The sequence below is a fragment of the Oncorhynchus gorbuscha genome, linkage group LG23 (genome assembly GCF_021184085.1).
Source record: "Oncorhynchus gorbuscha isolate QuinsamMale2020 ecotype Even-year linkage group LG23, OgorEven_v1.0, whole genome shotgun sequence".
NCBI classification, from domain to species: domain Eukaryota; kingdom Metazoa; phylum Chordata; class Actinopteri; order Salmoniformes; family Salmonidae; genus Oncorhynchus; species Oncorhynchus gorbuscha.
The window spans coordinates 65,283,785-65,307,799 of NC_060195.1; the positions used below are offsets into that span (position 1 = coordinate 65,283,785).

The following is a 24,015-nucleotide window of genomic DNA, read 5'->3' on the forward strand; positions in this document are numbered from 1 at the left end:
AGATGGGTAGACAGAAAAGAGAGATGGGTAGATAGAAAAGAGAGATGGGTAGACAGAAAAGAGAGATGGGTAGACAGAAAAGAGAGATGGGTAGACAGAAAAGGTGAGGGAGTTTCTGAAAGAGAGTGTGTGTTTTTAGAGATATACAAATGGTACTGCGCCACCTTTTTTATACACGAGGGGAGGTCCTCGGGACAAGTTAAGCACAGGTCTGTCAAATGATTGAGATGAACAATAGTTAACCAAAGTGCCAAGGTTTATTAACATAGAGGGCACAAACAATGGATTGACAGCAGGGCAAGAAATACTACCACATCTCCAAGACTCAAACCTTGCATGTAAAACACTTCAAGGAGAATATCATGCAAACATTTACATTTACATTTAAGTCATTTAGCAGACGCTCTTATCCAGAGCGACTTAAAAATTGGAGCATTCACCTTATGACATCCAGTGGAACAGTCACTTTACAATAGTGCATCTAAATCTTAAAGGGGGGGGGTGAGAGGGATTACTTATCCTATCCTAGGTATTCCTTAAAGAGGTGGGGTTTCAGGTGTCTCCGGAAGGTGGTGATTGACTCCGCTGTCCTGGACACGTCACATAGAAACTTAGATAAAGTATATTCACAATCATTGTAAGATATTACACTTGTGATTAAAAATATTTGTAAGACCTGATGAAACATTCTTTGTTAGATAGCATACTCAATATGAAACATTCTTTGTTAGATAGCATACTCAATATGAAACATTATGAAACATTCTTTGTTAGATAGCATACTCAATATGAAACATTCTTTGTTAGATAGCATACTCAATATGAAACATTCTTTGTTAGATAGAAACATTCTTTGTTAGATAGCATACTCAATATGAAACATTCTTTGTTAGATAGCATACTCAATATGAAACATTCTTTGTTAGATAGCATACTCAATATGGAACATTCTTTGTTAGATAGCATACTCAATATGAAACATTCTTTGTTAGATAGCATACTCAATATGAAACATTCTTTGTTAGATAGCATACTCAATATGAAACATTCTTTGTTAGATAGCATACTCAATATGAAACATTCTTTGTTAGATAGCATACTCAATATGAAACATTCTTTGTTAGATAGCATACATTCTTTGTTAGATAGCATACTCAATATGAAACATTCTTTGTTAGATAGCATACTCAATATGAAACATTCTTTGTTAGATAGCATACTCAATATGAAACATTCTTTGTTAGATAGCATACTCATTCTTTGTTAGATATGGAACATTCTTTGTTAGATAGCATACTCAATATGGAACATTCTTTGTTAGATAGCATACTCAATATGGAACATTCTTTGTTAGATAACATACTCAATATGAAACATTCTTTGTTAGATAGCATACTCAATATGAAACATTCTTTGTTAGATAACATACTCAATATGAAACATTCTTTGTTAGATAGCATACTCAATATGGAACATTCTTTGTTAGATAACATACTCAATATGAAACATTCTTTGTTAGATAGCATACTCAATATGAAACATTCTTTGGTAGATAACATACTCAATATGAAACATTCTTTGTTAGATAACATACTCAATATGAAATATTCTTTGTTAGATAGCATACTCAATATGAAACATTCTTTGTTAGATAGCATACTCAATATGAAACATTCTTTTGTTAGATAGCATACTCAATATGAAACATTCTTTTGTTAGATAGCATACTCAATATGAAACATTCTTTGGTAGATAGCATACTCAATATGGAACATTCTTTGTTAGATATCATACTCAATATGAAACATTATTTAAAAGATAACACACTTTTGATAATTAGCATGCTAAAGCACACACATTCATTCTTAAGACTTGCCACTGCTCTCTAACCAAAATAACCCCCCAAAAGACAACAAGCCGTGGAAGGCTCTGAGGAAGTGGTAACAAAATAAGACAAATATACAAACAAAACATATAACAAAGAAAATGCAACTAGTTCGACTGCCAAAGCAACACCAAATCTTTTGCCTGAATACCAGCTCATTCGCTTCGGGCAGACTCAACTTTAAAAAAAAATCCTACCTACCTAATATAAGGGATTCAAACTAACAGTAAGTAATGTTTTGCTAATACTTTCTTCATTCTTGATTCAGAAGTAAAGTCTATCTTATAAATGTCTGTGCTTAGTTGCACGTGGTTCTCCCAAAACCAGAGAATATTTGTAAAAGTTTGTAGAATCCACGTTTTGCACCAAGTGAGGAGTTCCCTCGCCATAATAGCTGCCAGACATCTTGCATTCCCCAACATCTTTGTAGGAACTAGTCATTTCTATGCGACGCGTCCATGGCCACGTGTAAAAAAGGATGACAGCGCATCACACAGTGCGACCAAAACAAAGACCCAAACACATGCATGAGGCATTTCTTTCTCGATACCAAACTTAGATTTTTACTATCTTTCTGAATCTTCTCTGGTTTTTGGAGAACCACCTGCAACTGAACATGGACATTGATAAGGTAGGTCCTCGTTTCCCAGTTGCGATGTAACTTAAGCATTACGATGATCGTTATTTATGAGCCAGCTTTTTAAGTGTTTCCCCAAACAAGGACGTAGAGAACGTTCACTAAGTGCGTCGTTAGACCATGTGTCATTACTGATAGGATTTTTTTTTAAAGCCAGCTCTGCTCTCGGGTCAGCTTTGTCCATTCAAATCTTACCTTAACATTAGAATTATTCCACAATAGTGATGACGGATCAGCCCCTAGAGAGAGATGACCACTTATGGCTGCAAAAAGGCTATTGAGGTGGTTCATTATGCTTCCCTAATAATAATGAGCAAAATCACAGATTGGGTATGTCATTGCGCACATGTTGTCACATATCATGAAACACATTGAGGCTAAAACATTTTTTTACAGACAGTAGCCTAGTAGCAAAATGGAACTCCATTGACTGAACATGAAATAGATTTCAGTATAACTGAAATAGCCCATATGGGCCCATGCAGCCTATATATCTTTTAATGCAGTCATCTCAGTTTTCATTTGAAGCATTCATTTATCCTTCACTTGTTTGTAACAATTGCAAATACTTTGGATACTTTGTATTTGTAGTCAACTTCGTTCTAAAGTTAGCGACAGTCGCAGTCAGACAGATAGAATCAACATGTTGATTCTATGTTTAGCGGAGATCCTCTATGAATACAGAGACGCGGAATGGCAAAACAAAAAGCATCTAACGGTGCACCTTGGCTGCTCTACGGCTGGTCTGGATCACTCAGAGATGTGCAAAGGTTTTTCAGAGCTGCTTTACTAACGGAGGCTATGGGAAACACCTGGGCTACTAAAGCTACATGGTAAGAAGGTTCTAACGATGATATTAACGCTACAACGGCTCTGGGAAACGAGGCCCTGGTTAGTTGAAACATTGCTTCCAACCCTTTCTACTTAGCCAAGATATATTGGCAACTATGGACAAATTCACTTATCGCTAACTCTCCAGGCCTACACAGCCAACAAAACGGTTTCAATGCTGCGTCTCGCAGACAGCGTTGATCGCGTTTCAAACCTGCGCCGAACACGTCACTGAAACACAAATCATTGTTTTACATGGCTGTCGTGTACTTTAACAAGCGGTAAAACATTCACAGACCAAGAAACAAAAGTTAGCTTACCCAAAGTTCGACTAACTTGGACAAACACAGCCAGCATGGATGGATGAACAATGAAGTGCACCGTCTCTTGTCCTCCGGGGTGGAAACAAAGATCCCAAAACAAAGGTATTTATGGCATCGCTCACCTCATCTCATACCAGCCCACAGGTGCAACTGGCTACAGAGACAAGGGAGGAGATAAATATGGAGATAAACTGTGTGTGTCTATGTGTGTGGTGTGTGTCTGTGTGTCAAATAGAGAACTGCTCCTTATTTAGAGCAAACATGACCAGTGTTTACACGTTTTAGAGGTGACCACTCCCTGCATTAAAAAAACGATTGTGGACAAACAAACACAAAATGGAACTGGCACCTGTATTTGAAATGCTTGAGCCCCATCCGTTCTCACCGTTTCATTTGTTGCTACCCAGATAACTGCAAAAGAGGTAAGTTCTTGGAAAACTGACAATCAAAGCGGAAGTGTATGATTCTGGGGCATTAGCACAGGGGCCTGTTTTCATGTGTTTAATATCCCAATGGTGAATCGGTTTTGTTTTGAGAGGGAACTCATTTCTGTTGCCCTAAATTGGCCACTGTGTCAATTGAATCTCAACAAAGGACACTGTAATAATCCCTCAACACCTGTGGAATTCCAACACTCACTGACTAGAGAGAGAGAGAGAGAGAGAGAGAGAGAGAGAAAGGAAACACACACAACTGCATATAACTATACACACACACATCACTGTGGATGAGAACAGTGGTCTATCTGGATGGTCCTGCTCTTCTCCATCCTACTTTGACATGGCTTTGTCCTCTACCCAGACTAGGACACAGAGAGAGTTGGGGAGATGGGGGGGGGGTAGTTGTGGATGGAGGGATTCAGGACAGAGAGAGCAGGGGAAAGAGGAAAAGGAGAAATAGAATTGTAGAAGGAAGGAAAGAGGAAGAGGGGTTAAGAGCTCATCACACTGCAATAAAACCTCATTGCTTTGATGCTTACACACGCAAAAGCATGCACACGCACACACACACATGTATGTGTCCCTAAACAGCGTCTTTGATTATGTGGAATTATTGTGGATTACACAAGGTTTAACCACCATGCATTCGTACCAGTGTGAAAGACCTTATCCAGGGGCATTCATATCCTGGCCTTGACGTCTGAGCAATCATCCCATCGGCCATTCACAATCTTTCCATTCCTAATCCTACAGGGATACACATCTGATCAATCCAGATACAGTTTACTGTCTTGATTAGAAGCGAGTGAGGGAGAGGAGGGGGAATTAAAGGATGTGGGTAGAGTAGAGAGACATTCGTTAGGGAAGAGAGGTGAGAGAGAGACTCAGGTGTGAGAGAAAGAGAGTGACACTGAAGAAAGAGATGGAGACAGAAATAGCAGTGGAGAAAATGAGAGAAAGAGGGAGAATGAAAAAAAGAGAGGGAAAGAGAGAATTAAAGAAAGAGCGAGAATGCGAGAAAGAAGAGAACGGAAGAAGCGAAAAGTGGAAAAAAATAAAGAAGGGAAGTAAACAGGAAAGAGAGCAAGAGAGAAAGACCAAAAGTTTAGTACAGAAAGTAGAAAAACAAAAGAATGAAATAAAGGAGAGAGTCTGCCAGTGCCAGCCTCCTCGCCTGAGCTGAGACTTGGCACCACAAACAAAGAGCCTCTGTCCAAATCCAGAGAGGGCACACAAACAAACACACACACACAGTCACACACACAGTCACACACACAGTCACATACACAGTCACACACACACACACACACACACACACACACACACACACACACACACACACACACACACACACACACACACACACACACACACACACACACACACACACACACACACACACACACACACACACACACACACACACACACACACACACACACACACACACACACACACACACACACACACACACACACACACACACACACACACACACACACACACACACACAGTCACATACACAGTCACACACACACACAGTCACATACACAGTCACACGCACACACACACACACAGTCACATACACAGTCACACACACACACAGTCACATACACAGTCACACACACACACAGTCACATACACAGTCACACACACAGTCACATACACAGTCACACACACTTGGTGGCCTGCTGAGTGAATGGAACAGCAGGGGAACACTCTGTGGATGTCATGGGGAGTCTGACAGCAGAAGTCTTTCTCTTTAATCATCACTGAGTCCTGGGTAACACTGAGACCTCACACACACACACACACACACACACACACACACACACACACACACACACACACACACACACACACACACACACACACACACACACACACACACACACACACACACACACACACACACACACACACACCTGCTTTTGAAAAACTAGATGATTACTTCTTGGATTACTTTTAAATTCAGAAACAACTGTAGCAACAATTTCTGGTACATCTTTCAATTAGGTTCACACACGATTTAAAATACATTTGTTATTGTGCATGGTTAGTAAAATAGAGATATTGAAAGTGTAACGTTTGACCGATTGTGAAGAAATATATCACAGTGTCATTAAAAAAAATGTTTTTATTAAAACAATACAATACAAAAACAGTATGAATAGACGCTACCGTCAAAAGGTGCTCTCGCCCCCACTCTCCCCGAAACGCCGAAGCCCCCGCCCCCGGCCCAAAAGGGATTTTCCAAGGGCGGGATGGACCAAGCCACGCCCGATGACCGGCTGAGCGCACGCATAACCAACAGGACCAGCACACACACTGTTCACACACACATCGCTCACAGTGTGAAACCAAAACACCAAACATACATAACTAAACACAAAACATCCCCACCCTCACTCCTGATTGGAGGACCTCCAACCTAAACTTGATGCTGTGCATGTGTGTATGTATTTACAACCCTCATTAATTCCAACCTTCAGATCAACCCTTCTTTCCCAGTAAATCATCATTCTACCATTTCCTCTTGCAATACATCCCTCCATTCTACCATGGTGTCTCACTAGTGACTTGAACCTCCCCATCTCCAAAACATTTTGTTTTACCCAAGAGCACAATGATATTTCCTATTGACCCCAACAACACAGTTTGCAGGTTCAACCGGACTCCAAAAACAAGCCAACGATGGACAGTACCAGAAGAGATGCTCTATTGATTCTGTTTCCACGTGGCAGTCTGCACCTGTCTGACTGTTCAATGCCCCATAAACTGAGCATTGTTTTTGAGGCATGAATTTTTGTATAATAGCTTAAATTGAAAAGAATGGATTGATGCATCAATTGTTGTTTTGTATATCAGTTCATAAACCCGATGCCATAGTATTGAGACTAGGACAATCTGTTCCCAACTATCTTTAAATTTATGCTGCACAGTTGTCAAACTTCTTGACTGTAAGTAAAACTGATACATGCCATGATTTATGTTGGTCATTTTAAGACATCTTGAATTGGAGGCAAACAAACTAATTCATTACTTTCTCTTTTAAGTAATTGCATCTTCCAATTTTGTTGGAGAGCTCAGCTGAGTTGGTTATCATTTTGTATTGAGCATACATCTCCATACACCTTGATTAATTGCTTGTATGACATCATTTTACCATCATTGTAAACAATGTCTTTCATAAACATGATACTCAAATACATTCTCTCTGGTTTATCCTCCATCAGTACATCAGGAGTTTAGCCATATTATTATATTAATATTAGGTGCGGCAGGTAGCCTAGTGGGCCAGTAACCGAAAGGTTGCTAGATCGAATCCCCGAGTTGACAAGGTAAAAATCTGTCTTTCTGCCCCTGAACAAGGCAGTTAACCCACTGTTCCTAGGCCATCATTGTAAATATGAATTTGTTCTTAACTGACTTGCCTATTTAAATAAAGGTTAAAAATATATATATATATTTGCTGTAATATATATTCTGCCTCTTCTGGAGGATAAAATTGGAATTGTAGCCAACATGGCTTCCTCCATGAGGATTATTTAAAGAGGGTTCCATTGTCAATCCACCGGAAATGGATAGTTTTAATCTTTATAAGAGCAAAGAGCCTCTCTTTTAACATTGGATGTGCCTCTCTTCATAGCCTACTGGAAAACCAGTTTGCATTTAGATACAGTTTCAGAATAATAGAAGCTTTACGAGAGAGGTGTAATGCTTTGATATTGAATAGTTTTAGCCCTCCAAACTCATATTCATTATATAAATATACTTGTTTAACTTTTACAAAAGTGTCCTCTGCAGTGGTGTGCCTTTCTTTGTTTTCTGAAATCCATACTTTTCCAATAAACGTTAATCAAATACAAATTGGAACAATTGCCTTCTTAGAGCAACAGCAATGAGCAAACAGTCTGTGGTTGTATTTGATTCATGTTTATTGAAAAAGTATGGCTTTCAGCAATCAAAGAAAGGCAAGTTCCTGGCGAACAGTTCTTGTGCTGACGTTGCTTCCAGAGGCAGTTTGGAACTCCAAAAGGAGTGTTGCAACCAAGGACAGACACATTTGACTGGCTACGTGCTTCAGCACTCGGCGGTCCCATTCTGTGAGCTTGTGGGGCCTACCACTTTGTGGTTGAGCTGTTTCCACCTCACAATAACATTACAGATGAACAGGGTAGTTTTAGCAGGGCAATAATTTGACTAACTGACTTGTTAGAAAGGTGGCCTCCTCTATGACGGTGCCATGTTGAAGGTCACTGAGCTCTTCATTAAGGCCATTTTACTGCCAGTGTTTGTCTATGGAGATTGCATGGCTGTGTGCTTGTCAGCAACGGGTGTGGCTGAAATAGCCGAATCCACTAATCTGAAGGGGTGTCCAAATACTTTTGTATATATATATATATATAGTGAACATAGCTTGCTAATTAGACGGTAAGCTCCATTAATTTAATCATAGTCATTATTTGCTGTGTTGAACATTTCCCTTATCCATAGCTGCTGTAGCTACCTAGCTACCCTAGTCTGACCTCAGGTTACCTGACATAGCTTGTGAGCAGAAAATGCATTTTTTTTTTTTTTGCATTGTAATTTCAGAAAATGTCCATAATATATCTGCACTAATACTGGAATGGTAGTGTTTCACAGTATCACTTCAGTGTTGTGATTGGCTGTGATATTGGCCTATTGATTTCTCCCACCGGCCGGCAAAATAAGCTGTTTTGGTTTTGTGGATGTTTTATCTAGTGGAAACTGGGGCAAGTGGCCAAAGTGGGGCAAGTGGCCAATGTAGAAATAAATCACTGTCATTTCCTGGTTGGTAAAATTCCACACTGTTCGCTCAATTTCTGTTTATGTTAGAAAACTTGCACGGAATAGTGCAGGGAATCATTGTACCATCTGTGAAATATATGTTCAATAACAATATGTGTTTTAAGGGCAACTCCAGTTTGACCTCAAGCTTGTGGGGCCTCAGGCCAACTGACTTGTTAGATGTGTTGAGAGGTCACTGAGCTCTTAGTCGGTTGCTTAATTTCACTCCTTACTGTGGGGCACAGCTGGGAGGCAAGGGCTGTTTTACAGCTGTTTGCAAGGGAGTTGGTGGACCATGTTGCAATAAATGTCCACTGTCATTTGGGGGTTGCCATGGACTGGAGAAATTTGTTCGCCTTTAGATGGAGCACCTTGCATGGCTGTAATTGTCAAAACTGTTTGACAGGCTGCCTAGGAAATTATCTTGGGAATCTCTCTTCCTCCTCACATTTGTAGTGCTCCTGTTTTATGTAATCAGACTTTACTGCGTGGACAATACATAACGGTGCTCCTTAATTTCTGTTGTCCGTTACTTTTCTTGTTTCCGTAAACATTTCCACTTATGCATAGACTGTTGACTTTCAGTAGGTGTGGGAGCTGTCTTCTGACTATCCTTCTAATCAGCCAACTATGGTGGGTGCCTCAGCTTACCTGACCTGTATAAGAACAGTACAGAAAATGCATTTTTTTTTTTCACACATTGCCTTATCCCGTCTGTTTAGTTTCTTCTGTGATGAACCCGAGGGGATAATTGTCACTCACGCACACTCTGCTCTCCTAGTAACACTGGTAGTTCTTCAGTTACTTGCCAAAGCTGGTCATCCCGGTGTTCGAGGCACTCTCAAGTGGGTAAGCAGACACATTGCATTGTGATCATTGTTAGGTTCCTAATGATTTCACTCCCACCGTCCCTTCCGCTACGGCACAATAAGCAGTTTTGTGGATGTTTTCATCAGAAAAATAACAGTTTTGCATTGGTGCTGGCCATTGGGTTTCATCCCAGTCTAACGTTAAGGGCCAATCAGAAATAAATCCTGGAACATGGTAAAATACGCTCACACTGTTCCTGTTTCTCCGTTTATGTTAGAAAACTGGGACATGACAGATGAACAAGAGTCCAAGGTGCACTCATCTGTGAAATTGTATGGTCCGATAACAATCCTGACACAACGGCTACATCTTCGTCGCTGTCCAGCTGTTTCCATGCTCCTGTGTCAAGCATTCGCACCCCGTGTCTTCCCTCCCTCCCGTCCTTGTCGACAAGGTACATATCAACGGGGTCACCAATACTTAGTGGATTGGGAGGGTTACGGTCCTGAGGAGAGGAGTTGGGTTCCGTTTTTGATGATTTCCATTCCTCTCGAGCTGACTGAAGCTGGTCCCTGATGCTGTACGGGGGAGGGGGAGATTTGTTTAGATTGCAACCTAGTGCTGTTGCAATTCAACTAGCTTCCACAAACTGTAGGGGAGAAATTAAATGTATAGCACCTTTAATGTAATCAGTCACGCACATGCTGCCTATTTATCTTGGGATACATTGTTGCTCCTGTGTTTCCGTGTGTCCACTTTACTCACTCCTGTCTTTCAGTCTGTCTTCCTGTTCGTCTTTCAGGAACATGAATCGAAGGGAGGTGATGAATGCAGCCAGAGTACTGTACAGTTTCTAATCAGCCAAGGTGTGCCTCTGCTCCCTCCCTGTATAACACAGAACCACACGGGAGACATCTGACACATTGCATTAGGGATCTAATGTTGTCACTTCTGTTGACATCGAGTGAAGGTTAAACAGGTAATGATCATTGTAGGGAAGAAGCACACAGAGCATTGTGTATCATTGTTCCTCTTGTCCACACACACAGGGCACCTGGACATGGTGCACTTCCTGTTTGTTAGAAGCTGGGACTGATTAGATGCACACAGCACTCATGGAGGCTTGTATGGTGAGTACACACACAGACACAACGGCTGCTGTTGGACAGCGGGGCACAGGTCAACATACCTGCTGACTCTGCTGTGTCTCCGCTGATGCTGGCGGCCTGTAGGGGACATGCAGAGCTGGATGCCCTGCTGATGGAGAGGGGATACGATGAGGGATGCACTCCACACATAGAGGTTACACAAGAGGGCCAAGAGGAGATGGTGGCGCTTGCTTTTGGAAAGAGGTATGGGCTTCTTCTCTCTGGGTATGAATTAAACCAGTGCCAGTGCTTTTGTTTAGAGATTGTACCTACCATATTGACTATCTAAGCTCAGTGCTGAGGCAAAATATGAAACCCTGCATATGCGTTATGAAGATTTTGTATCATTTCAGCCAGTAGTTCTGAAGGAAGTGCTCACGAGCCAAAAGGGGTCCCGAAAATGTTGCACAATTGTGTACAACTTCATCCATTTTCTATAACATGTTACTTCCTGTATAAAACGTGTTTGTGCTTAATATCCCGTTCAATCCATCATTTGATGTCTCATTGTAGAGCCCTTAGAAGCATAAATCCAGGAGAAAGGGCTTTTTACACTGTTCTTGTTTGTCACGTCAATACATCTAGCTACAGCACTCTCACATTTTATACAACTTGGTCTTATGTACAGAGTGGCGGTCACTCTCTCCTCAAGTCGTGTCACTACAGACTGACAACTTTCCAAGATTTTAATGTCTGCAATTGGGAGGAAAATAAAAGTTGAACACAAGGGTAACTGAACTTTCAAACTGCCAATTTGGTCGGCAGCACGTCAAGCTCAAATTTGGGCATTTTACAGTCCATTTCCTGAAAAAATGTATAATTCTGAGGGTCTGGTTTGAGCATGCCAATCATTTCAAGATTGTCTCATGACATTAAAAGCTCGTAGAAGAACAGACAGTGCCATAACATTTTAGGCCTCAGGTTGCGCATGTGGAATGGAATACAGTTGACTACTACAAGTAGTTTACAACGAATGTGTGTGTTTCTGTGTGTCAGTGTTCATTTCGTCAACAATAACTCTGACTAAAAATAACATGTAAATGACCTATTTTTCCTGACAAAAACGAATGACGGTAATAAAAAAAATTACATGAAAAAAAAACGATAACTGCGACAAATTAATTTATATTTTAGTCAACGAAAATGTGATGACAGGAATTCCATATGAGAGACTAACGGACATTCAATTTGACATGAAGCTCCTTTTTCATCTCTTTGTCCAATCATAAGCAAGCATGCAGGATATGTCATGCAATCCTCTCATTGGCAGAATGAACTTCTTTCAGTTGGTTGTCTGATTAGGCTGACACAGCTCCTGAGCAGTCACTTCAGTCGCTCGTCAATCTTTTGAACTGATGCGCAGCCAGCCAGGACACTTCACTTGTGACGAACTAAACTAGAAACAATCATGTTTACTCTTGTACTTTCATCTTGGCTATTTTAGATTTGATCATATCAGAATCTCTATTTTCCCATGTGCGCTGCAATTCGTCTATGTTGCTACTCTCGCGGTCCGCAAATGAAGTGCAGTTGTTTATTTCTGATTGGAAATATTAATTTGCTGAATATTAGAGTATAGTAATATTTCTGGCATGGTTGGAAAGCTCAGAATCTACCCCTTTTAAGCGAATCACTGTTATTTACCCCCATCCCAAGATTATGATGGAGAGAGCTGTATACCTAAATGGTTTAACTTGCCTAAAATGTTTAAAATCAACGTGGGAAAATGATAGGATTTGCAAAAAGTCATCAAGGAAAGGGAATTTCGTATTTTTCTCACACAACTACCTAAATCCAATGACATGGTGAACTTTTTTGTGTGTTCATTTTACGTTTAATTCACGTTAGTTGACAGTCAACCAAATTGACATCAAAACTTGACGTTGAACTGACGTCTGTGCCCAGAGGGAAGGCTTCGTAGCCTACCCGGTAAACATGCATGGCATTGCTTACAATCGGCCACAACAGCAATGCGCCAGATATATGAAGGGATGATAGGTCTAGTTGGACCAGGCTATCTGAATGTGCTCATACATATGATTTATTTAACGCAGGAAAAAAAATGCACTGGCTAATACTGTATGTGACTAAAATGACTGTGACTTCAACTAGACTAATGTTGTTCAGAGTTTTAGTCGACTGATAATAACTGAAACTAAGAAGGATGAAATTACCAAAACGTGACTAAGTTTAAAATGTATTTTATTCATAAAGACTAAAACTAAAACGAAAAAAAGCTGGTGTGTGTGTCTGTCTGTGTGTGTGTGTGTGTGTGTATAGTCATACTGTACCATCAGTTTGTATTGTGTATGTGGGTGAATGTGGGCTTCCTGTGTGTTTGGAATAGGTTTGCATGAATACGCCACAGCTCCCTATACACACACAAGCCTTGCTGAAGCGCTTGTGAATTATTTAACAAAAGTATACAGAGCTGAAAGAACACACACACACACACACACACACACACACACACACACACACACACACACACACACACACACACACACACACACACACACACACACACACACACACACACACACACACACACACACACTGAATTAACTGAATGGGCAAACAGTGTGAATAGACCAGGCTGTCTGACACATATACCCGGGTCCAGTGAGTAATGTCAGTGTTGGGAGGTATGTTAGTATTGCTGCTGCAGCAGGATGTTAATGAGACCTGTGGATTCATCATTTACAAATGAACTTCAAAGGCTCAGAGTTTACTGCAATTACAATATATCAAACAAAATGTTCAGAATCAAATATTTAACTCTGAAGAGAGAACCTAATTGATATATACCCCTGTAGAAAACAAAGCTAAGCATAAGAGATGTGAAGTTTGTCTGCTGTCCTGGATGTCAGGATACTTGAGAAATTGTTGGGTATTGTTTTGTTTGAGGTAAAATAAGCACCAAATCAGTGAAAATTATGTCGTTAAATGTGTTAATAGACCCATTATACAGTAGACTACCTATAGACCAGTGAATTATAGACCAGTGACAAGGCTGGTCACACGAAGGAAGAAGAGAGAGGAGAGAGAAAGAGAGTGAAAGAGAGAGTGAGAGGAGAGAGAATTGAAAGGAGAGACTGAAAAGAGTGAGGAGACTAGCAGAATAAAGGAGAGGAAATGAATGGGGAGAAGGAGAGAGAAAAAAGAGTAGTGGAAAAGTTTGAGCTCATGAGCAGAAGGGGAGGAGGGGGAGGGCTGGCCTTCTCTGGTCACATGACCTGTCTGTCCTTGAGGAGGTCATTGCTGTCCCTTACAACCCTCTTTTTGTGTTTCTTCCCCCCTTCCCCCCACCCCTGTCTATCTCTGTTCCTCAACAGAACAAACTGAAAGGGACCTCTGTTCTCCTACCTCTCTTCACTCTCTCTCTCTCTCTCTCTCTCTCTCTCTCTCTCTCTCTCTCTCTCTCTCTCTCTCTCTCTCTCTCTCTCTCTCTCTCTTCTCTCTTCTCTCTCTTCTCTCTCTCTCTCTCTCTCTTCTCTCTCTCTCTTCTCTCTCTTCTCGCTTATCTCTCTCCTCTCTCTCTCTCTCTCTCTCTCTCTTCTCTCTATCTCTCTCTCTCTCTCTCTCTCTCTCTCTCTCTCTCTCTCTCTCTCTCTCTCTCTCTCTCTCTCTCTCTCTCTCTCTCTCTCTCTTCTCTCTTCTCTCTCTTCTCTCTCTCTCTCTCTTCTCTCTCTCTCTTCTCTCTCTTCTCGCTTATCTCTCTCCTCTCTCTCTCTTCTCTCTCTCTCTCTCTCTTCTCTCTATCTCTCTCTCTCCTCTTTCTCTCTCTCTCTCTCTCTCTCTCTCTCGCTCTCTTTTCTCTTTCTCTTTCTTTCTTTCTTTCTCTCTCTCTCTCTTTTCTCTCTCTCTTTCTTTCTCTCTCTCTCTCTCTCTCTCTCTCTCTCTCTCTCTCTTCTCTCTCGCTCTCTCTTTCTCTGGTTATTGGCAGAACTGAATGGAGGGACTCCGGTGTTACACAATACTGCCCCCACTCTCCTCTGTCAATGACACTAACTCACTCAATTTCCCAATAGGCAGGTGTATTATAAGCCCTCCCCCCTCCTCTTCCCAAATTCCATTCTTTGCCTCTTCTCTCATTCCCTTGGGGCCCTGGTGTTCCCTCATGGAAAAATACTAGAAAAACAGAACACTCTGAACTAAGACACGCACATACACTGTGACGTCTCATTACTGGACAGGGACAGGACATCACAGAAAGGGTCGTGGTGAATAGTGAGAAGTGAGAAAGAGAGAGAGCTACAGAGAGAGATCAGAGAGCTTTTTTCACCTTTAACCTGATGTCCCCCTGAGTCAAACATCTGTAATCACACTGTGACATCTGCTCATGTGATCACTTCATCACTCTCTGTCACGTGTGTGTGTGTATACAGTATATGCTTTATCCTGTGATGATACGCCTTTGAGAGGGGGGGTGGACACACATACACGAACACGGACAGACACACATACACACACAATAGACACTAGGGTTCAATAACACTCAGGACAACAGATAACAGCAACAGTATGCTACAGCATCCTGCTGTACGGAATCATTAAGAGGTGTTGTTGATAGACATACACAGGGCTAAATCCTGCTGTACAGTAGAGTCATTAAGAGGTGTTGTTGATAGACATACACAGGGCTAAATCCTGCTGTAAAGTAGAGTCATTAAGAGGTGTTGTTGATAGACATACACAGGGCTAAATCCTGATGTAAAGTAGAGTCATTAAGAGGTGTTGTTGATAGACATACACAGGGCTAAATCCTGCTGCTGTACAGTAGAGTCATTAAGAGGTGTTGTTGATAGACATACACAGGGCTAAATCCTGCTGTACAGTACATTCATTAAGAGGTGTTGTTGATAGACATACATAGGGCTAAATCCTGCTGTACAGTAGAGTCATTAAGAGGTGTTGTTGATAGACATACACAGGGCTAAATCCTGCTGCTGTACAGTAGTCATTAAGAGGTCCCTCAGTGAAGTCATCAGGGAATGGACATATGAGATTGTAACGTGTTGGAACATGGCTGTACTGTCTAGTCAGGAAGCCCTATAGGGACCAATTTGAGGCAGAAATATAGGCAATCCTATTTAATGGGAGTCTTCCTGGTGCCTGTTTTAACATTAGTGTGCAGAGATGAGTTGATAGGATCGGCCTGTATTCTATATCCCTGGGGGCTGAAGGTTACTGTGTGGGACGCAACACTAGCACTGACAAATCTCACTGGAAAGCAAGACGCTCATCTGTCTGCCTACTGCAGACACTTCTCCTCTCTCCCCCATCTTTTTCTCTCTCCCTCTCTCTCATCTCCATGCTCCTGCTGCCTGTCCCTAGGGTTCTCCTTCTCAAATCAAAATGTATTTATCACGAGCGCTGAATACAACAGGTGGAGGTAGACCTTAGAGTGAAATGCTTACATGCTCATCAGTCTAGCGTTGCCATTTGGTCTCCCTCGCCACCGTGGTCTTCCAATGCCCTCATATACTGTACCCCCTGGCCCACTGTTTGTCATGTGTAGACACACACACACACACACACATCTTTGCAGGCACCATGTGAATTGACCATCCTTGCAGGCACCATGTGAATTGAACATCCTTGCATTCGCCATGTGAATTGAACATCCTTGCAGGCACCATGTGAATTGAACATTATTGCAGGCACCATGTGAATTGAACATTCTTGCAGGCACCATGTGAATTGAACATTCTTGCAGGCACCATGTGAATTGAACATCCTTGCAGGCACTTTATTGTTAAGCCAATGGGTTTTTGGTGAATTGAACATCCTTGCAGGCACCATGTGAATTGAACATCCTTGCAGGCACCATGTGAATTGAATGTGTGAGGTGTTGGTTACAAGCAGGGAGGCAACTAACCTTTTCCTAACCGACTGAAAACCAGCAGTCTGACAGGGGTTGTATGACAGGAACAAGGAGTGGTTGGGTGAACTATGAGGAGCCTAACCTTAGATATAAACACTTGTGTTGGCTCCCTGAGCCGTTGGCTCAATGGAATGACAATCTGGGGTTCAAATCCTCTGGGTCCCAGAACACCTACACTGTTCCTTCTCATCTGTAAGAATAGAAGAAGAAGAAGAAGAAGAAGAGTGTGTATATTAAGAAGAAGAGTGTGTAGGAGAGACACCTGGTGATAGAGATGAAAGAATCCTCACAGGGAGGAGGCAGGTTTTGGCGTTTCCACGGAGATAAGAGAGGAGGGACGACAGATGTTGGGGACGAGTAGAGAGCACAATCAACTCTTCTCTCTCTTCTCTTCCACTCTCTCTCTCCCCCTCTCCTCTCTTCTTCGTCTCTCTTCACTCATCTCCTCTCTTTGTCCATCCCTATCCTCTCTTCTGACTACTGTAACTAACATCGCTAGTTAGCGAGCAGTCTTCTACCTCAGTTAACGCCAACCAACGACACATCCATGTCAATATAGCACAGCTAATACACTGTGGCTAATGAAAGGTAGCATGTTGTCTCACACAGCTAACAACGCTACTAACTACTAAGACAACACACAGCATCAACAGCCTTATCTCTCCCACTGGTACTCATTGAGCTACGAGAGATCTAAGGCAGGCATATCAATAATGGAACACAAACAAGCAAGTGCGAGGCAGTGTGAGCGTGTGTGTGTTTGTGGGTGTGTGTGAGAGCATCTTTCCTGTGAACAGAAATCCAAAAAGGTTATTGAACATCAGTGTCAGAAACATCTGGATTACTGTTCACCTGGAGAGGTTGGAGGTTGTTTTTTCACCTTTGACCTGCTCTTTTAATATCAGAGGCTTCAGTGCCTCAGGGATGGATGTAAATAGCCCAGTGTGTGTGTGTGTCTGAGTCTGTGTATGGTTACTATTGACCCAACCAACATACTTGGCTCAAATCCATCAATATCACTGCTTTAGATATATATTATATGTGTAATATGTGTAATATCACTGTAAGATATATATTATATGTGTAACAGGGTTATATTGGTGATTCCCCTTGCCACTTTATTGTTAAGCCAATGGGTTTTTGGTTTTAGTTGTGTCTTGCCTTCACCTACTCAACATGGCATCTTATTGGCTGGTTTGCGTAGCTTGCTTACGAGGGAGGATGTTCCAGTTAGAATCGTCCCAGTGAACAAGCACCAAGCCAGCGGTAAGTTGTTGGTTGCAAAGCACTGTACGTCAAAAGTGATTTTTATACTCCCAAGTGATGATTTAAATGTACAATGTATATCAGTATGTTTGTAAATGTTATTAGAACACCACACATAAGATGTAGCATATTTGTTGTGCATTTTGTTGTAGAGAATTCCAGCTAATACTAGCTAGCAACTTACTGTGTCTGGTGGGGGGGTTCGTATATTTTGTACAGTGCGTGAGTGCAGAGTTGGATGGTGAGCTGTGGATTGCATGACGGATTGCCATTTTGTGCTTTTTCTATCAGAATAAAGCTCCATGACTGGTGCTACAAGTTGGAGTTTGTGTGGATGACTGATTGTACACAACGCAAGAAGAGTACTGTTACATACGTACGTCCACCCACATGCAGCCACCTACACAAATGCACTCAAGTACATATGTTCATATACAAGGATTCAGACCCCTTCACTTTTTCCACATTTTGTTACGTTACAGCCTTATTCTAGAATGGATGAAATCATTTATTCCTCCTTATCAATCTACACACAATACCCCATAATGACAAAGCAAAAACAGATTTTCAGAAATGTTTGCATTCAGACCCTTTACTCAATACTTTGTTGAAACACCTTTGGCAGCGATTACAGCCTCCAGTATTCTTGGGTATGACGCTAATAGCTTGGCACACCTGTATTGGGGGAGTTTCTCCCATTCTCCTCTGCAGATCCTGTCATGCTCTGTTAGGTTGAATGGGGAGTGTCACTGCACAGCTATTTTCAGGTCTCTCCAGAGATGTTCGATCTGGTTCAAGTCCGGGCTCTGGCCATTTTGAGACTTGTTCCAAAGCCACTCCTGCGTTGTCTTGGCTGTGTGCTTAGGGTTGTTTTCCTGTTGGAAGGGGAACCTTTTCCCCAGTCTGAAGTCCTAAGCACTCTGGAGCAGGTTTTCATCAAGGATCTCTATGCACTTTGCTCCGTTCATCTTTCTCTCAATCCTGACTCAAGTCTCCCAGTCCCTACCGCTGAAAAACAACCCCCACAGCATGATGCTGCCACCACCATGCTTTACCGTAGGGATGGTGCCAGGTTTCCTCTTCAGGCCAAAGAGTTAAATCTTGGTTTCATCAGACCGGAAAATCTTGTTTCTCATGGTCTGAAAGTCCTTTAGGTGCCTTTTGGCAAACTCCAAGCGGGCTGTCATGTGCCTTTTACTGAGGAGTGGATTCCATCTGGCCACTCTACCATAAAAGCCTGATTGGTGGAGTGTTGCAGAGATGATTGTCCTTCTGGAAGGTTCTCCCATCTCCACAGAGGACCTCTGGAGCTCTGTCAGAGTGACCATCGGGTTCTTGGTCACCTCCTTGATCAAGGCCCTTCTCCCCCGATTGCTCACTTTGGCCGGGCGGCCAGCTCTAGGAAGAGTCTTGGTGGTTCCAAACTTCTTCCATTTAAGAATGCTGGAGGCCACTGTGTTGTTGAGGACCTTCAATGCTGCAGAAATGTTTTACTACCCTTCCCCAGATCTGTGACTCGACACAATCCGGTTTCTAAGCTCTAAGGTCAATTCCTTTGACCTCATAGCTTGGTTTTAGTTCTGACATGCACTGTCAACTGTGGGACCTTATATAGACTGGTGTGTGCCTTTCCAAATTATGTCCAATCAATTGAATTTACCAGAGGTGGACTCCAAACAAGTTGTAGAAACATCTCAATGATGATCAATGGAAACAGGATGCAGCTGAGCACAATTTTCGAGTCTCATAGCAAAGGGTCTGAATACTTATGTAAATAAGGTATTTCTGTTTTCATTTTATTTCTAAAAACCTGTTTTCACTTTTCCATTATGAGGTATTGTGTGTAGATTGATGAGGAATAATGTGTATTTAATCCATTTTAGAGTAAGGCTGTAACGTATCAAAATGTGGAAAAAGTGAAGGGGTCTGAATACTTTCCGAATGCACTGTATAAAAAAGACCTCTGAAATGTCTATGGGAAAAGGTCTGCATTGTATCCCCTTGTTCCTGTCCTTCTATGGTAAAATAACCACGTCCTGTATGAACAACATCCTAACACCCTTAACCAAACACCCCAATAGCCATTACCATGGAAACCAGAGCCTCAGAGATCGACCGTGGATCACAATGTAATTCTATCTCACTCTCTCCCAATCTCTCACTTTTTCTTTCTTTTTCTCCCTATTTCTTCTCTCTCTCTCACTCTCTCGCTCTCTCTCTCACTCTCTCGCTCTCTCTCTCTCTCAAACAGAATGATTCTCCAGAGACTGATAAAACTCAAGTACCAATGTCACACATCCATATCCTGCCCTCCTTTTATTCAAGCCTTTATTCACATATTCTCAGATGTAGCTTACAGCATTGTCTAAGGCAGATACTGTGTCCATATTCTCAGATGTAGCTTACAGCATTGTCTGAGGCAGATACTGTGTCCATATTCTCAGATGTAGCTTACAGCATTGTCTGAGGCAGATACTGTGGTCCATATTCTCAGATGTAGCTTACAGCATTGTCTGAGGCAGATACTGTGGTCCATATTCTCAGATGTAACTTACAGCATTGTCTGAGGCAGATACTGTGGTCCATATTCTCAGATGTAGCTTGCAGCACTGTCTGAGGCAGATACTGTGGTCCATATTCTCAGATGTAACTTGCAGCACTGTCTGAGGCAGATACTGTGGTCCATACAGTATTCTCCTGCTGCATATAGAGACTCCATCCATACATGACAAAAACATTGAAAAGTTTAGATGTCATTGCTCATGTGAAGGACAGGTCAACTTGACATGAAATGAATGCTCAATCATGTGGTGCAGACATAATCAATGGTTCTTCACCTCTCTCCAAGTATGATCCCTCACCACCATATGCAACCAATGTAGCATACAGTGAAACTACGTTTGTGCTTGTTTTACACTTCTTTTCCATGTGACTTCAAGCAAGAAATGTAATTATCTCTGGTCCTATGAGGCATTGCATTACTGCCTATTGACACACACACACACACACACACACACACACACACACACACACACACACACACACACACACACACACACACACACACACACACACACACACACACACACACACACACACACACACACACACACACACACACAAACTTAGGTGAGTGAGAAAGTTACAGACGTACAAATATCATATCCCCCCTATAAATCCTAACCTCCCCTGTTATGATTTAATGGTGAGAGGTTAGCACGTCTTGGTGGTATGAAATTTGTGCATCTGTAACTTTTTCACTCATCATTATTGACGATCCATTCAGGATTATCTGTGTTACGGATACAGTTATCCTGTGTGTGTGTGTATCCTGTGTGTGTTTCTTTTCTCTCCTTCTCCCCTCACAGGTGAAAATCATCACTCCCAAATCAGTCAACAATCAATCATCAATCAGAAGACACACCTCCTCCTATTTCCTGACCTATCACAGTTCCTTCCCGATGGTTTAAAAACCCCATCATTTGTTTGTTCTAAAGCTCAGCTCAATCTCTCTGTAAATGCCATGTCTGTAGGTCTCTGTGTTTCACTCTCGCTTTGTGTCTTAAACCTCTTTTGTTTAAAGCACCTCCATAGCACTTTGCCATCACCTGTGAGTATTGTTTTTGGTTATGGTGTTTGTTTGTTTGCTGGTGGGAAAAGGGGAAACCAAGACAAGTCGCCCATGGGCATACACTACCCGTAGGTGAACTTTGTTAAATACACTAGTTAGCACTGGGTGGACCACCCACTGTATTTTTGGTTAGTTAGTTAGTTGTTAAAGTAGGCTAGTCTAGCTTAGGGGTGTGTTTTTGTATATTGTTTCTTTCCTTGGGTCCAGCTCAGCCCCTTTTCCTGCTCCCCCCATTACCGTGTGTTTATAAATAAACCTAGAGTTTGACGGTAGATTTCTGTTGTCGTGGTTATTTCGTGCACACTTTTACTTTGTCACAATAATAATTTGCATGAATTATGTTACGGGTCTCATTACCATTCCCCCTAGACTGTCGGGCCAAAAGGGCTTCGTAACAATCTGTAATCATGGTAGTCTTTAGAAACATTTTATATTCTTATTTACAATTAAAATTACTCGACAGAATACAGGGCCAAATACTTTTTTACTACTTTAATACATATATATAAGTGAATTTGTCCCAATACTTTTGCTCCCCTAAAATTGGGGGACTCTGTACAAAAAGTGGGTTCATCCGATTTGGACGAAAATCCCCTCAAATTAAAGCTGACAGTCTACACTTGGGATAGGGAGCAGTATTCGGAAGTTTGGATGACTGAGGTGCCCAAAATAAACTGCCTGTTACTCAGGCCCAAAAGCTAGGATATGCATATAATTCGTAGTATTGGATAGAAAACACAGTTTCCAACACTGTTAAAATAATGTCTGTGAGTATAACAGAACTGAAATTGTATTGTTTATTTACACATTAGGGCACCTGAGGATTGATTTCAAATGTTGTTTGACTTGTTTGGACAAAGTTTATTGGCAACTTTCGGGATTAATTTGAACGAGGGATACCGGTGGATTACTGAGTCAAGCGCGCCAACTAAACTGACTTTTTGGGGATTTAAAGGACTTTATCAAACAAATGGACCATTTGTTATGTAGCTGGGACCCTTGTGATTGCAAACAGAGGAAGATCTTCAAAGGTAAGTGATTTATTTTATTGCTATTTCTGACTTTCGTGAAGCTTCTGCTTGTTTGGAAAATGTTTAATGCTTTTGTATGCGGGGCTATTCTCAGATAATCGCATGGTGTGCTTTCACAGTAAAGTATTTTTGAAATCTGACAAAGCGGCTGGATTAACAAGAAGTTAAGCTTTTAAACGATGTAAGACACTTGTATTTTCATGAATGTTTAATATTACACATTTTGAATTTCGCGCTCTGCAATTTCACCGGATGTTGTCGAGGTGGGGCGCTAGCGGAACGTCTATCCCAAAGAGGATTTATAACCTCATAGTCAACGTTTGATTTCAAATCTAAACTTTTGGAGTATAGAGCCAAAAGCAGAAAACATGCCTTACTCTGAAGGTAGGTCAGAGTAAATAACACTCCTGTGGTTTAGCTGAAGGTAGGTCAGAGTAAATAACACTGCTGTGGTTTAACTGAAGGTAGGTCAGAGTAAGTAACACTCCTGTGGTTTAACTGAAGGTAGGTCAGAGTAAATAACACTCCTGTGGTTTAGCTGAAAGGTCAGAGTAAGTAACTGGCTGCCAAGTGGGCGTCATATCACTGTTCTGTCTCTGGCATATCATGTTGCCAAGTACATTGCTAGTGAATGACCAGTCCTTTAGAGTACTGGTAGGGAGCGGCATGGAATCCTGGGTAGGGAGCCATGTTTGGCTGAATCTCTTTAACATTTACAAGAGCCATGATGATGCTATCTCATGACTGGTGGACCTATTTACCTTTGACCATACAGCTGAGCACAGGTCATGGGGGATTGCCTGTTTTACTCCTGTGTGTGTGTGTGTGGATATCCATCCTCCCCCATCAGCTGTGTGTCCTCAGCAGGGAAGTGTTTCTCTCCAGCACTCTTCAGACGACTAGAAAGCAAACAAACATGTTCAGATCTAACCGCTCAACAAAAAAACATCTTTAAACAAATAAGGCCTCTTTGATACCCAGATATTCTACTGTATAAAGAGAGACACAGGTGGTGTTTTCATTAAGAAGAAAAGACCTCCCTCTGCTTTTCCCAGAATCCTGTGTTGTTTCTCCCAGCAGGCTCTGCGCCCTGTCAGCCCATTGGGTGGTGTGGCCCGGGAGAGATGGAAGGGGGCGGAGGAAGGGGTTAGAGGTCAAAATACCATTTCCTTTTCTTCCCACCTGTCAAGTTATTTTCAGATCAGTGCAGATGTGGAAAGGGGGTGATACATTGGCCGTGTTCAAGAGCATCAAAACGACTGCAGGCGACTGCTAACTGACTGATCTACAAATCAGAAATAACACTCCTTATTA

The 24,015-nt window shown here is 41.7% G+C and overlaps 1 long non-coding RNA gene across 1 annotated transcript; it reads left to right on the plus strand.

Annotated features, from left to right (window-relative positions):
* Positions 1–10,969: 10,969 nt before the first annotated feature.
* Positions 10,970–21,302, plus strand: LOC124010413. The gene is made up of 3 exons (XR_006834429.1): positions 10,970–11,090; positions 18,331–18,415; positions 20,291–21,302. It is a non-coding gene; the product is annotated as an uncharacterized LOC124010413 (long non-coding RNA).
* The last annotated feature ends 2,713 nt before the right edge of the window (positions 21,303–24,015 follow it).